Source organism: Thamnophis elegans, chromosome 8 (genome assembly GCF_009769535.1).
Source record: "Thamnophis elegans isolate rThaEle1 chromosome 8, rThaEle1.pri, whole genome shotgun sequence".
Classification (NCBI taxonomy): domain Eukaryota; kingdom Metazoa; phylum Chordata; class Lepidosauria; order Squamata; family Colubridae; genus Thamnophis; species Thamnophis elegans.
In genome coordinates, this window is record NC_045548.1 from 36,835,359 (window position 1) to 36,850,128 (window position 14,770).

Sequence of the window (14,770 nt, forward strand, 5' to 3'; positions counted from 1 at the left end):
AAATAAATTCATAGCAAAAATTTATAAATATTTATTAAAAGTAACATTAGAAGAAGAAAAAGTTAAAGGTTGCATGATAGCGTGGGCCAAAAACTTTGGTTACAACATAGATCTAGTGGATTGGGAAAGAATTTGGAACACAAATTATAAACTAACACGATCAGCAGCATTTAACGAAAATATATACAAAATGTTTTATTGTTGGCATTTATCACCTGCTGGAAGTATAAAAAAGTACAAGGGACTTATTATCACATATGGTGGACCTGCCCGGAAACACAAAAATATTGGACAAAAATTTGGAAATGGGTGCAAGAAATTACAGGAGAACAGATAAAATACAAACCCGAAATCTTTCTACTGGGAATAATCAAAGGGAAATATACAAAGAAAATTAAGTACATATTAACACATCTGCTAACTACAGCTAGAATAGCATTTGCCCAATGCTGGAAACAAAATAATACCCCCTTGGCCGAATTAGTGATAAAAAAAACTTGGATTGTGCAGAGATGGACAAATTAACACTGAAATTAAAAGATAAAGAAGAGTCGGAATATTATGAAATTTGGAACAATTGGTACAAATGGCTGCAAAACAAGAATAAAATTAATTAAGCCAAAAAACAATATATATAAATATATATATAGAATTGTGTATAAAGTGTGTAAATATAGAAGCGAAATATTATATACATGTACAGGTATGATGACATTACAATGTTGATGTAATGACTGTAAGGTGTTGTTGTAGAAAGGAAAAAATAATTTAAAAAATCTGCTAAAAAAATAAATAAAATAAAAAATAGTTCCAATGAAAACAATGTTTCCTGCTCTATACCCCTCCAGTACTGCCAAGGAACTATGTTGTAGAATATAAATCAACCATATTTGGGAAGATACTTTGTTACAGAGCTCAACATGCATTACATGACCTGTTTACAGACAAAGAGACCTTGTAACTCTGATAATGTAAAAAACACATTATAAGATATCCAAGATTTTTTACATTAACTCTCTCATGTTCATAAAAATCTATATGACTGTTGCATTCATTATTAGGAAACTTTAGGGTTAAATCAAGAATACCTACGTTAGTACATACTGCTGTGTATAGAACATTTCTCCTTGCTATTAATTTACTGTGGCATGGCATGAAGAAGATTGCATCACAATTGCAGGATACAATTACAGGAATATTTTGCCTGTACTTTGGTCTGGAATAACATTTGGCTAGGTCTTTAAATCATTTTTTGCTTCATACTTTGTCGGATTGTAGCCACAAATATAAAGCAGTCTAGTGATTAGAAAAAACTATTACATTTTGTGGATGTAGTGTTTATTTGAGTCTCTCTCTGTGAATCTGTAAGAGAATGAGGAAAGAGAAAAAAACAGTGGGGTGAATGGGGGAGGGAGATGAAGGGAGAGCATTGGCAACTTGTTCAGATATAACAAAGCAACTTCAGCAGCCTTTCTGAATGGAAATCTTCATGGTTTCACCTTGTTATGACCAAGGTAGGCCTAGGCACCATACTAAACCAGTAATAACTGAGTGTGACTTTAGCCCAAAGTTGTTGTATCAACAAAGGTAAGGGGCTTGAATGCAGCCCTGAAAATCTTCACGTTCTTGCCACATTGTGGTCTGTAATGTAATGAAAGTAAATGATTAAAGTTTAAAGTTTAATAACATTTATATGCCGCCCAATCCCGTAGGACTCCGGGCGACTTACAATACAAAATAAATCAAAAAGAATAGAAGAAAAGAAAAGATAGATTTAAAAGACACACCATACACTCCGTTCTAAGTGGGGCTGGACCGTATTTTGGGGTCAACACCCCAGGCCTGCCGGAACAGCCAGGTTTTAGTGGCTTTACGGAAGGCCGAGAAAGTGGGAAGGGTCCGGATCTCTGCGGATAGATTGTTCCACAGGTCCGGGGCAGCTACAGAGAAAGACCTCCCCCGAGTAGTCGCCAACCGGCATTGCCCAGTCAACGGTACCCGAAGGAGGCCCAGCCTGTGGGATCTTATAGGTCGTTGGGAGGTATGTGGCAGGAGGCAGTCCTATAGATATCCAGGTCCCAAGCCATGTAGGGCTTTAAAGGTAACGACCAGCACCTTGAAGCGCATTCGGAGACCGATGGGAAGCCAGTGCAGCTTGCGGAGGATAGGTGTAACATGGGTGTACCTAGGTACACCCGATATCACTCGCGCGGCCGCATTCTGGACCAATTGTAGTCTCCGAACACTCTTCAGGGGCAGCCCCAAGTAAAGCGCATTACAGTAATCAAGCCTAGAGGTGACGAGAGCATGAGTGACCATTTGAAGTGCCTCCTGGTCCAGGTAGGGCCACAACAGGTGCACCAGGCAAACCTGGGCAAAGCCCCCCTGGTCACAGCCGACAGGTGGTGTTCTAATGTCAGCTGAGAATCCAGGAGGACACCCAAGTTGCGGACCCTCTCTGAGGGGTGAAGAGTTTCGCCCCCCAGGCTAAGAGATGGAATATCTGGTCCGTTCTTGGGGGGCAACATCAATAGCCACTCAGTCTTTTCTGGATTGAGTGCCAGCTTGTTACTCCCATCCAGACCCTGACAGCCTCCAGGCACTGGCACATCACTTCTACTGCTTCACTGAGTTGGCACGGGGCGTACAGATACAACTGGGTATCGTCCGCGTATTGATGATATTTGATCCCATGCCGGCGAATGATCTCACCCAGCGGCTTCATGTAGATGTTAATAGGAGGGGGACAGGGCCGAGCCCTGAGGCACCCAATATTTTAGGGGCCTAGGGGTCGACCTCTGTCCTCCAACCAACACTGACTGTGACCTATCTGAGAGGTAAGAGGAGAACCACCGTAGCACGGTGCCTCCCACTCCCACCTCTCCCAATCGTCACAGAAGGATACCATGGTCGATGGTATCGAAGGCCGCTGAGAGGTCAAGAAGCACCAGGGATATCCTCTATCCCTGGCCCGCCAGAGATCATTGGTCAGCGCGACCAAAGCAGTTTCAGTGGAGTAACCAGGCCTGAAACCCGACTGAAAGGGATCTAGATAATCAGCTTCATCCAAGGTCCGTCGGAGCTGAAAGGCCACCACCTTCTCAACAACCTTCCCTACAAAAGGGAGGTTGGAGACTGGACGGTAATTTTAAGAATAGCTGGATCCAGAGAAGGCTTCTTAAGGAGGGGTCTTACCACCGCGTCCTTTAAGGGCAATGGGAAGATCCCTCCTGTAGAGAGGTATTAACAATCGTCTGGAGCCAGCCTCGTGTAACCTCCCTGCTGGTCGAAAACCAGCCAGGAGGGACATGGGTCCAGTAAACAAGTGGAGGTACTCACAGCTCCCATGACCTTGTCCACTTCCTCAGGAGTGACAAGCTGGAACTCGCTCCAAGAATCTGATCAAGGGCCCACTCTCGGCATCTCTGCAGGTACTGTCCAAGTGGAGTCCAGGTCCGTCTGAATCTGAGCGACTTTGTCTGACAGAAACTGAACAAATTCCTCGGCTCTTTCCTGCAAGGGTTCATCCGCATCCCTCCCTTTCAGGAGGGAGCGGGTTATCCTAAACAGGGCGACCGGGCGTGATTCTGAGGATGCAATGAGAGCGGAGAAATGCGTACATTGTGCCGCCCAAATCGCCACTAGATAGTCTTAATAAAGGCTCTTAATTGTGTTCGGGTCAGATTAGGATTTACTGGCCCTCCAGCGTCGCTCTAGGCATCTCTTTTGGCGCTTCATCTCCTGGAGTTCCTCGGTATACCAAGGGGCCTCCTGGATCCACTGCCGCAGAGAGGCCGCAAGGCGCAATCCGATCAAGAGCCCCAGCCGCCGCTCTGTTCCAAGCAGCGACCAGGGACTTCCGTCAGACTGTGGGCAAGGGAGTCAGGTATCTCCCCAAGCTCCATCTGAAATCTCAAAGGATCCATCAGGCGCCTGGGGTGGAACCATTTAATCGGTTTCCACCTCCCTGCAGTGGGGGAGTAGTTTCAGAAAATCAAGCCTCAGTAGGAAGTGATCGACCATGTCAAGGGCAAGGTCTTTATGCCCTTCAGTTCCCAGATCACATCTGCCCCGAGAGAAACACAAGGTCAAGAGTGTGTCCCGCTGTATGAGTCGGACCTTGAATTACCTGGGTCAAGTCCATGGCTGTCATGGAAGCCATGACTCCTGCGCCCCGTCGAAGCGTTCGCCGAGAGATGGCAGGTTAAAGTCCCCCAGTACTATAAGTCTGGGGAACTCACCGCCAGTCTGGCTACTGACTCCAGGAGCGAAGCAGGGCTGTTGTAACGCAGTTGGAGGGTAGGTACGTTAACAACAAGGCCACTTGACCCCCAAGGTCCAGCTTCACCAGAAGGGACTCACACCCGACAGTCTCCGGAGCAAGGATCCCACGAGGTGCTAATGATTTCCGGATTACAACTGCGACCCCCCCCTTCACTGGTGTCGTGGTTGGGTGCAGCACCTGAAACCCTTCTGGGCACATTTCTGAGAGGGGGACTGCTCCCTCATGGCCCAGCCAGGTCTCAGTAATACATGCCAGATCTGTCCCCGTCGTCTAATATTAGGTCCCGGATGAGGGGAGCTTTCTGAATCACAGACCTGGCATTTAGCAGCAGCAAACTGAGACCAGGCCCCTGACATCTCTTGCCACCTGGTCCTTGGGTTGAGGTTTTCAGGGCCGGAACGAGGGATCGCTGTAACATAGCAAGCCCTCCTTCCCCGGTAATGGCCAGCCCTGAAACTCCCATTGTACCGGCCTCTCCCAAACATGACCAGGATGCTCCGCCCGTCCCTGTTGCCGTAGACCCCCCCCTCCCCTCCCATGGCCCCCGTTCTCCTCCAGCAGGCCATTCGTATCATACACTCTGGGACGAGAGGCGGGCCCGGGCCCCCATCCACTTCTGCTTCTGCACTCAGTGGAGGGGGCTCCAGGCCTCACTTTCAATCCCCTCATACATACCGCGCCAGACATTCTCCGCATATATACCCCACTAATAATAAAATATTAAAATATACAATAATACAGGATAAATTTTTTAAAAAAAATTAAGTTTAAAACACGTGGGAACATTCTCACAAGCATCCATACCTACATTCACTCCTTCACTCAGCAAACAAGATGGACACCGTTCTTGAACTGCCAAGCAGTTGGCGCAGCTTTGAAATAAATAAAGTTAGTAATAAGGTAAGAGAGGAAAGTCGTTGCGCTCAGAAACTTCTCCTCTGCGGAGTCCAGTATAAGAGCAAAGCTCTAAACTTTGAAGTGGATGGGGGTTGACACCGGTCGGAGGGGAGGGGGACGGCTCCCTACCCACGTCTTCTTCGTCCTCCGCTTTCCCTTTTTGCGGAGATCATAAACACAGAGTGGCATGCAGGACTCTCAGTGAAGGCAGAGGTCTGAGGACTCCATGGCCGAACAGCAGCAGCCAGAATGGCGAGGGGGGGAGGCCCCTTGTGTCCGCGTTGTTGATTAAGGATCAGACCAGAAAGCAGAGGGGAAGTAGGCGAGGGAGGGAGGGGTCGTGTCAGAAACCAATTAATGGCGATGAAAAAGGGAACAGACAGTTGATCTCACGCGTCCCAATTCTCTCCGAAATGGGGGTCCTAGGAGCGAAGGTGAGGGTGGGAACGGTCGAGAGGTGAAAACAGTCGGGGGGGGGGGCAGCGTCATCTGGAAAAGGCATGCCTGAGAATAATTGCGGATGCAGCAGCAATAGCAGTGGGAGCCGGAAGGCCGGCCACGGTGACCGAAAAGCCAGAATTTCAACAGCCGGTCCGCAGTAATGATGGTAAGAGTCAGAAGGGCCGTGATGGAAAGGGGGGTGCGCTTGGGTCAGCAGCAGTGACGGCAAGGAGACCAGTCGCACAGACCCATAGCACAACAATGTTAACTCACCAACCCCCCTGGGTGGCAGTACAGCTCAACGGTGTCTCGCCAACGAAAGCAGGGCCATAGCGATCCGAATTCGGACTGAGCTTGCCATCAGCTGGAGGAATTGCTGTCCGCAGGGAAAAGGGGGGCACCGCCTGAAGGTCGCTCGCCACCACTCAGCATCGCCAGAAACTGTATAGAAACTGTCCCAGGCTGCCAGAGCAGTGCCCCTCCAGGCAAAGCGTCGCTCCGTAATGAAAAGCCGACCCGAACTCAAGCCAAAATTGCTGCAATCTGAGGACCACCATCCACGGGGGGGAGGGGGGGCGCCGCCCAAAGGCCACCTGACACCGTCCGACACCCGCCGAAGACTGCCCAGAGCTCCCTGAGCAGCGTCTCTCAGATAATCACCCTCCGAGATTGTGTTAGTTTCTTCTCACCCAGGTTCCACTTTTAACAGGTCTGGCATTTGGCAGAGGCTCAATCTAAGTGAATTCGTCTCTCTTCTAGCCTGAGCACAAGCTCAGGCAGCCATCTTCCCTGCGCAGGCGCATCACCAGTTGTGCAAGTTTAATTTGGTTAAATTTAATTATAAATGAAATCAAGTTAGATTTTGTTCTGGAGTTCAGGCTCATCATGCTTTCTGAAGGCTGAGATCATTTTGCCCATTAAACATTTTCCCCACCCCCATCACATATTAGGCCACAATCCATAGTTTATGAAATACAATGGATGCATTCATACACATGTACTTTATAATGAACAGTTACCTTCAATATTTTTGAAAGTTAGACCCTATTTATTCTACCTGTTCATAATGTCAGGGCCCATTTTAATTTACAGCTTCATTACAAACAGTTACTAAGTTACTGTTTTCCCATATGGTGCTTGTAGCTGAAGTAGGAAGTATATTATTGGTATATGCAGTTACATTTGAAAAATAAAATATGTGTTCAAATAAAATTGAAATTCTTTACATTGAGTAAAAGTCCCAGACTAGATTGGGCTTAAACTAATTTTTCATAAAGTACAGATTTTCAATTTAAAAATGACTTTTACAGGAGATTGGATTATTTATTATTAGCTACTTCAGCAGCCTTTCTGAATGGAAATCTTATTTATACATATAGCTTATGTGTTTTTAATTTAATTTATATGATTGTCTTTGAGTGGCTCATATCAATAGAGAAAAAAATCATAAAAAATAAAATATAGCAGTATAAAATATACTGTGCCCAAGAACAAATACACACTTTATGCTATTTCATAATATAAATTCCTAGGCGTACGGTAGGAAAATTGGTCTTTAGAACCTTCTTAAAGGCTGACAGGATGGGTCCATTTGAACTTGGGTCCACAGAGCAAATGCTTCAATAGCAAGTACTGCATACTACCTGAACAACATAAAATGCTACTATTCATTAATGAGTAATGGAATATGTCTCTCCTATTTAATCTTATAAGATAGCCAGAGATCCACAAGTAGCGAGGCCTTGTGTCATGAAGAACTTTACAATTATCTTCTTGAATTGTACCCAGAAACCTGTTCTGTGGAGCTCACAAAATAGTGTTATTTATGGGAATACAGAGATCATAGCTAGTCATGATACCACAACCTAGACCAGCTGTAAACTTCCCAGTGGTCTTGTAAGGGAAGTACTAGGACAGAGGTGAATGTGAGTATGGCCTCTCAATAGGTGTAATTGACAGGATGGATTTATGTGAAGGTCTTTTTAGCTATGGCTACAACTTATTTTCCAACAGGAAGTTCAAAATTTCACACTAGTTTTACATGGAGTTGTGTAGCCTCATACAGAGCTAATAATGAAAGCTCACCAGGAACACGTGCCCTCAAAATCCATAGCCACTAGCCACCTATGGTTGCTAGGTTGAGTCTTAGCTTGTTTGTCTCTACCCAGATTTCCAAAGTCTCCACTATCTTGATCACTTGGCCAGCCAGAGTTGAGAGATGTAGTAGGCATTTGCAGTCTGAGTTCCCAGATTTAACTATTAGCTTCATGTAGATGTCAAACAGAAGCAAGGAGAGTATTCAGCGTTAAGACCTGCATAAAGTAGGAGTCTCTCTACCCCCTATCAACACTATTTGGAACGGGCCTCAGCGGAAGCAGGAGAACCACCACTGAAAAAATGTGTTTTCCATTTCCAACCTGCCTAAGCTGATCCAGAAGGATTGATAGTATCCAAAAGGTCTTGAAGCATCAAGGAGGGCCAGGATAATAATAAATAATAATAATAATAATAATAATAATAATAATAATAAATAATAATAATAAAATAATAAATCAAAAAATTAAGGGCAGATGCTAGTAACTTAAAGAACATGCATGAGCAACGGCTTAAAAACAACAAAATCATAGATCGGCTAATCAGAAGATATAGATTGGATACAAGAAACATCAATGAAGCTGTAGAGATTGTAAAACAGTAGATAACAGCAACAGCTAGAAAAATTGAAAGATATGAGGCACGAATCATCCAATATAAACAAAATCAGCAATTTCGATCAGACCAACGGCGTTTTTATCAAAGTCTTAATGTGAATGGTGACACCAAAAGTGAAAAACCAGAAAAACAGGCCACAGTTGAATTCTGGAAAGAATTGTGGGAAAATGCAAAGGACTACAATAAGGAAGCAAAGTGGATACATGACTTTGAGAAAAGCATTGGCAACAAACAAATGCAAGTATTAGAAATAACAACTGAGATGGTCAAAAATCGAGTAAAAAAGGTAAAGAATTGGACATCACCTGGAAAGGACCAATTACATGGTTTCTGGCTCAAATATCTGACCAGTTTACATGCAATATTGGCCAGGCAACTGAATGAAATTTTACAAAGGGCCAAATTGATGAATGGTTGACAACTGGAAAAACATACTTGATTCAGAAAGATGCAACTAAAGGAACAACACCTGAAAACTACAGACCAATAACATGCTTGCCAACAACCTTCAAATTACTCACAGGCATTATTGCAGATAACATGATGGATTATTTGGAAACAAACAACATCTTGCCAGTAGAGCAAAAAGGCAACAAAAGAAGGAGCAGGGGCACAAAAGATCAGCTTCTAATTGATAAAATGATATTAGAAAATTGTAAGAACAGAAAAACGAACTTGAATATGGTCTGGATTGATTACAAAAAGGCATTTGACTCACTGCCACATAGTTGGATCATAAAATGCTTAGAAACAACTGGCATTAGCAAAAATATTACATCCTTTACTGAAAAGGCGATGAAACAATGGAGAACTGAGTTGGCAGTAGGGAATGAGATCTACGGAATGGTTAATATCAAGCGAGGAATTTTCCAGGGTGATTCACTTTCACCTCTTCTCTTCATCATCGCAATGAACCCACTATCAGTAATCTTAAAAAAAGTGAAATTAGGCTACCAAACAGCCAAAGAAGCTGAAAAAAATTCGCATTTACTATATATGGATGATTTGAAACTCTATGGAAAGTCAGAAATAGAAATCCAATCATTGACAAACACAGTCCGAGTATTCAGCACCGATATTTCAATGCAGTTTGGCATGGAAAAATGCGCCACTGTATCCATAAAAAGGGGCAAAATCACTGCATGTGAGGGAATTGAAATGCCCAATGGCCAATTAATTAAATGCAAAGAAAATGAAGCCTACAAATACTTAGGCATTCTGCAGTTGGATAACATCAAACATGGAGAAGTAAAAACTATTGTCAGGCGAGAGTACACCAACAGAGTTAGGAAAATTTTGAAATCTAAATTGAATGGTGGAAATACAATCAAGGCCATAAATACCTGGGCAATACCAGTTATAAGATACCCAGCTGGTATAGTTAACTGGACACAAGCTGATTTGGACCTTTTGGACCGAAAAACCAGGAAACTAATGACAATGCACTACAGTTTACATCCACGTGGTGATACTGATAGACTGTACCTGCCCCGAAAATCAGGTGGCAGAGGATTTTTACAAGTGAAGCAAACAGTTGAAGAAGAAAAACATGCACTGGCTGATTATTTAAAAGAAAGTCAAGAACATCTATTAATCGAAGTAAAGAACAAAAATCTACTGAAGGCCCAACAGACGAAACAAGAATACAGAAAAGATGTGATAAAATCAAGAATGGAGAGTTGGCAGAACAAAGCACTGCATGGCCAATTTCTGGAAAAAATAAAAGATAAAGTGGACAGTGAACAAACTTGGTTATGGTTAACAACAGGTACATTAAAGAAAGAAACAGAGTCACTAATCCTGGCTGCGCAAGAACAAGCTGTCCGCACAAATGCCATTAAGGCCAAAATCAAAAAATCCTCTGATGATGCCAAATGCAGACTTTGCAAAGAAGCTGATGAAACTGTTGATCACATACTCAGCTGCTGTAAAAAAATCGTGCAGACTGATTATAAATTGTGGCACAATTCAGTAGCACAAATGATCCATTGGAATTTGTGCAAAAATTATAATATTAAAACAGCAACAAACTGGTGGGAACATCAGCCTGAAAAAGTCACTGAAAATCAGATGGTCAAGATCTTGTGGGATTTCCGTATACAAACCGACAAAATACTGGCACATAATACACCAGACATCACACTGGTTGAGAAAAATAAGGTCACAATCATAGACATCACAATACCAGGTGATAGCAGGGTCGCCGAGAAGGAACATGAAAAAATCGCAAGATACCAGGACTTAAAAATTGAAATTCAACGACTATGGCACAAACCAGCAGTGATAATTCCAGTGGTAATTGGCACACTGGGTGCTATACCAAAAGCACTGGAATTACATTTAAAACAGTTAAAAATTGACAAAATCACCATCAGTCAAATGCAAAATGCCGCACTGCTTGGATCTGCATGCATATTACGAAAATACGTTACGACGTCCTAGGCCCCTGGGTGGGGCCCGACTAGTAACCAATGCCAAATCTGGCGAAACAACTGGCCACTGTGATACAATTGTATAATAATAATATCAGGAGTACTGAAAAAAGAAACAGAAGGCTTTATTTTGGCAGCTCAAGAACAAGCCTTAGCCACAAACTGCATGAAGGCAAAAATTCAACAAGTTACCACCAACAGCAAATGTCGCCTCTGTAATGAGAAAGATGAGATAGTCGACCATTTGATCAGTGGCTGCTGCAAAATTTCACAAACTGACTACCTACAACGCCATGACTGCGTTGCTAAGATTATTCACTAGAAATTGTGCCAAAAGTTTGGATTTGAGTAGAGCAAAAACCACTGGGACCATCAGGTTGAGAAGGTTTTGGGGAATGAGAAAGGCAAGATCTTGTGGGACTTCAGAATCCAGACTGACAGGCACTTGACCTACAACACACTTGACATAATAATTGAAAAGAAAAAAGTATGGTTCATTGACATTGTAATACCTGGTGATGCACGAATTGAAGATAAACAGCAAGAAAAAAATCACAAAATACTGGGACTTGCAAATTGAGGTTGAGCGACTGTGGAAGAAGAAATCGTGTGCTGTCCCAATTGTAATTGGAGTCCTTGGAGCAATACCTAAAGGGCTACCTCACTATTTGAAAATTCTAAATTTACCTGACTTGAACATTCTGATTCTGCAAAAAACCACCCTACTTGGAACAGCTTATATCCTCCAATGTTACCTTAACAGTTCCTAGGTCCTTGGTTAGGACTCAAGCTGTTAGACTACCAACCAGCCCCAAAGGCTGTGAATCTCACCAAAGATTAACCAAATAACAACAACAACAACAACAACAACAGAAGATTAAGAACAAATACATTTAAAGTCAGAATTGAGAAGACAACAACAGACAGCAAGTGCTGTCTCTGCAAAGAAGCTGAAGAAATAGTAGGCCACCTGCTTAGCTGCTGCAAGAAGATCTCACAGACTACAAGCAACAGCATGACAATGTAGCAAAAATGTTGATTAGAAAGATCTGCAAAAAACATTATTTGCCTGCAAGCAATAATTGGGGGATTGTAAAATAAGGAAAGTTATAGAAAATGAAGAAAGGGGCTTTGGGACTTTACAATTCCAACAGACAGGCACCTGCCTTATGACTTAGCAACTGTCAATAAGAAAGACAAAAAATTCTGGATAGTGGATGTGGCAGTATCTGGAGACAGAAGAGCAGAAGAGAAAGAATGGGAAAAGATAATAAAATGTAAAGTCAAAACATTTGGAGCATCACTTGAACATCATCAACATTGACAAAATAACTTTCAGTTAATTGCAAAACTCAGCTTTACTTGGAACAACTTACATTCTGCAGTGATACAATCAATACCACAAACAACAACATCTGCCTATCCCAGCTCCTAGGGGAAGACTCGATAGGAGGATAAAAAATGCCAAATCCAGTCTACACATCTGTGCAATGAACCATAATAATAGTAATTGAAATTGAAAGATTACAGGAAAAAATGGTCGTGGTGGTCCCAGTGGTTATCTGCACACCGGGTGCTATATCAAAAATCTTAGATGATTTTTAGAAAATCTGTACATTGACAAAATTTGTCTCTGCCAATTACAAGGTTACACTGCTTGTATCCAAATACATACCGATACATTACAACATCCTAGGTTCCTGGAAAAAACTTGATGCATAACTAAAGACCTGTAAGCTATAATTTAATATTGCTGTATTGTGTACTAATAATTTATTTCATTTATATACTGACTAACTCTCAATATCTTAGAATATATTACATTTATCCCAAACCTGCCAGAGATTATCAACATGTGCAACCAAGGTAGTTTCATTACTATATCCAGGCCAGTTATAAAAACATCCCAACTTTCACATATGTATGTTTTCAACAATTATTTTCATTTACTGCTGCTGTTTTCTAAAACAGGAAGGCTATGATATCAGCCAGGCAAGAGTCACAGCATAACTCATTGGCACTATGCAACCAATCATTGTAACGTTGATGCATTTATTTAGTTTACTTCAGTCTGTCACTAAAGAACAAAAGTACCTATTGCCCACATAAATAACTCAAACCATAATTTGTCTTGCTATGCTACACTGCTTCTTTTTTTCATGCATAGAATTGTGTGGCATTACTTTTCAACTTAGAATTCAATCACAACAGATGAGCTGTATTTATTTTCAGATGTGCTTACAGATTGACATCAAGATAATGCTGGCCTTCTGCTTTGCATTACTTTAAACAGGATGTGCATTCAAGATATGTATCAGAATATATTTCTTCCTCAACAATGGACCTATCTTTTGTGAAAAAAAATCCAGAGTGGTTTCTATATAAAACTGAACTGTGCATTAATCCATAGTGTTAAGCTACATTTTTCTCTTTTTCCTGAATTAATTATTGGTGTGAGGGTAACATGATCAATACTACTAACATTTCTAGAAAGGAAATGATAGCTAAACAATCTTGGTTGACTTATGCAGATTTACTGGTTTTGTGAAAGGGGAATTCAGACCAAAAGCAAGAAATAAACTGGAAAGAAGGAGTTGCATTTGACATTGGTTTACCTATGTACAAATATCTGAAATATTTAAATTAGACAAAATGAAATTTGTTTTTACAGAAGAAAAGCTGGAGAGAGAGGGGGGGAGGGAGGGAGGGAGGGAGGGAGAGATAGATGTACTAGTAACAAGCATTTTATTGCTAAAATTACAAATTGTTATTGAGAGGCAGTCATGAAGATGAATATGTGAAGATTGATTAAATGGGTAAAATGAGAAATGCCTATTCCAAAGCTTCTACAAGCTTTGGGAACTATTTGTAATTGTTAATGTGACAGAAGGAGAAAATGTTCAAGAAATGAGGAATAATCTCGATTCCATGGTGCTGAGACAAGTTCCTCTCTTTTGAGCGGGAATAGGAAATAATCATGTTTATTGGGGTTCTATCTACAATTAAAATTAGGAGAAAGAGAGAAAAAAGGAGAATGGAATTAAGCATAAAGCTTCAGTACTTTTGTTATGATTTCTGTTACTTGTTGCTTTAAAGCCCCAAGGAACACTTTGTGAATTTGTGATGCCAAATAAAAGGTCATCTGTTTTCATGTCATATTTCCACCATTGGAAAACTGAAATCCCATAAGAAAACCAAATGTCATATTATGTGAGTTTTATATATATTGAAATGCAGCATTCTATGAAGAACTCAACTCATGGGATAGGCTAACCTTTTTATGTTCATAATTCAAGAATTTTGTAAATTGTTTCCCAAAATTTGTCCAGAAGTCATGCAAGACCTTGCTATCATAAGCTTTCCATGTGTAAGTATTGTGAACAGGAAGACACACTTTTCTTTCCTAGAAATTCATATATGCTTTGGTGGCAAATTTTAATCAATCCATGACACTTTATACAAAATATTCAGAAACATTATATATGAAACTGGATTTAAATGCTCAACATTTGAAGCTAGATCCTATTGATTCTTGCAGAGGACAGTGAGATATCCACTCAGCAATTATAAATTGCACTCTAAAACACACAATAGAGACAAAACCCAAAACGACAAATTGGATCAGGATTGGACATGCCCAAGATGGTGTCCTGTCACATTTGAGAAGAGCTTTGGGGAGATGATTGTCCTTCTCGGGGTTTGCAGGGGGTACCCTATCCCATCGATGGTTCCAGGTCCAGCTATGAGAACTTTCTGGGACCTTGGGGGGACCTTGAGCTGCGATTTCCTGCCTTGTAGCTGGAATGTCGTGAGTGAAAGGAGAATGAAGACCGGCGGCGGCGGCTGGTGTGGGTGTGGTCAGCGGCAGCAGCGAGATGCCCGGCCTGGGGTCTCTGCAGCTGGTGTGGGTGTTGTTGGCAGCGGCAGCGGGTTGCCCGGCCTGGGGTCTCTGCAGCTGGTGTGGGTGTGGTTAGCAGCAGCGGCGGCGGGACACCCAGCCTGG